Source organism: Pteropus alecto, unplaced genomic scaffold, assembly GCF_000325575.1.
Source record: "Pteropus alecto unplaced genomic scaffold, ASM32557v1 scaffold5, whole genome shotgun sequence".
NCBI classification, from domain to species: Eukaryota; Metazoa; Chordata; class Mammalia; order Chiroptera; family Pteropodidae; genus Pteropus; species Pteropus alecto.
In genome coordinates this window covers 11,907,368-11,908,476 of record NW_006441953.1, presented here as the reverse complement: position 1 = coordinate 11,908,476, position 1,109 = coordinate 11,907,368, and the positions used below count along the sequence as shown (strand labels likewise).

Below are 1,109 nucleotides of genomic sequence, written 5' to 3'. Positions count from 1 at the left end.
AAAAATAACTAAATTTTAGAGCACATGTTTACAAAGGATCTCTATGGCGATTCATCCTCCTTTTCTTTCAACTCCCTTTTCCTTTGCTGGCTGCATGTTCTACTCCTCAAAGGCTGAGTAGTTTCACTTCGTATAACTCTCTTTTCTTAAGTGTCCCAAAAGAGGCCCACCTAGATTTGTCAGAGTTAAAAGCACTTTAAAATTTTACTATTTTCTTAATTTTTTTACCCTGTCCTGGGAAGATATAAAAATAGACAATACAATTTGATAAAAGCAATTATTTGCTTGGTAGTTTTACTCCATACAAAAGTTTTATCTTGTCTACAGCCATCCTACCCTGAACAAGCCCGATCCTATCTGATCTCGGAAGCTAAGCAGGGTCGGGCCTGGTTAGTACTTGGATGGGAGTCTACCTAGGAAGACCAGGTGCTCTTGTAGGTGTAAAAAATAAAAATAAAAATAAATAAAAATAAGGGATTGTAAACTGACAAGGTCCTTGCAATCTGTGTGAGGTCAACCAAGGTTTGCCTCGCCTAAAAAAAAAAAAGTTTTATCTTCATGCAAGATAGGTATTTGGGGGCAGGAAATAAATTTTCCCCTTTAGATCTTTTTTTAAAGCATTTTATTATTAGTTTAAAGTATACAGTACGTTGGAATATTTATCAATGTCATTAAATATATATCCTTTAGATCTTTATTCCTGGAATTATTTCTGAGTATCTTATGTTTTACAGGGTATATAGTAAATGTCTTAAATTAAATTTATCTTTTGTAACTTATTAGTATTTAATAACATTGATTAATATTCATGTGGTATATTTGTAATTAACATTTGATAGGCAAACATTTATATAAGTATGTATTCTACGTAATGCATATTTAACACATTTATCATGTGATTTTATAATTTATATTAATGTTACTGTATCAAATTTTTTATATAATAATTTTATAAAACAATATACCCTCCTCCCCCACCATCACCACCACCAGTAGTTTTAAAATAATTGAAAATGATAAATGAGATATTTGTGAAATTAGAATACCAAAGCCTCTCTTACTTTTTATTCAATGCTCTGAGTGGAGAAATGCCAAACTTTATCAAATTC

At 30.8% G+C, this 1,109-nt stretch overlaps 1 pseudogene; it reads left to right on the top strand.

Annotated features, from left to right (window-relative positions):
• Positions 1–319: 319 nt before the first annotated feature.
• LOC112485648 lies at positions 320–438 on the top strand (annotated as a pseudogene).
• The last annotated feature ends 671 nt before the right edge of the window (positions 439–1,109 follow it).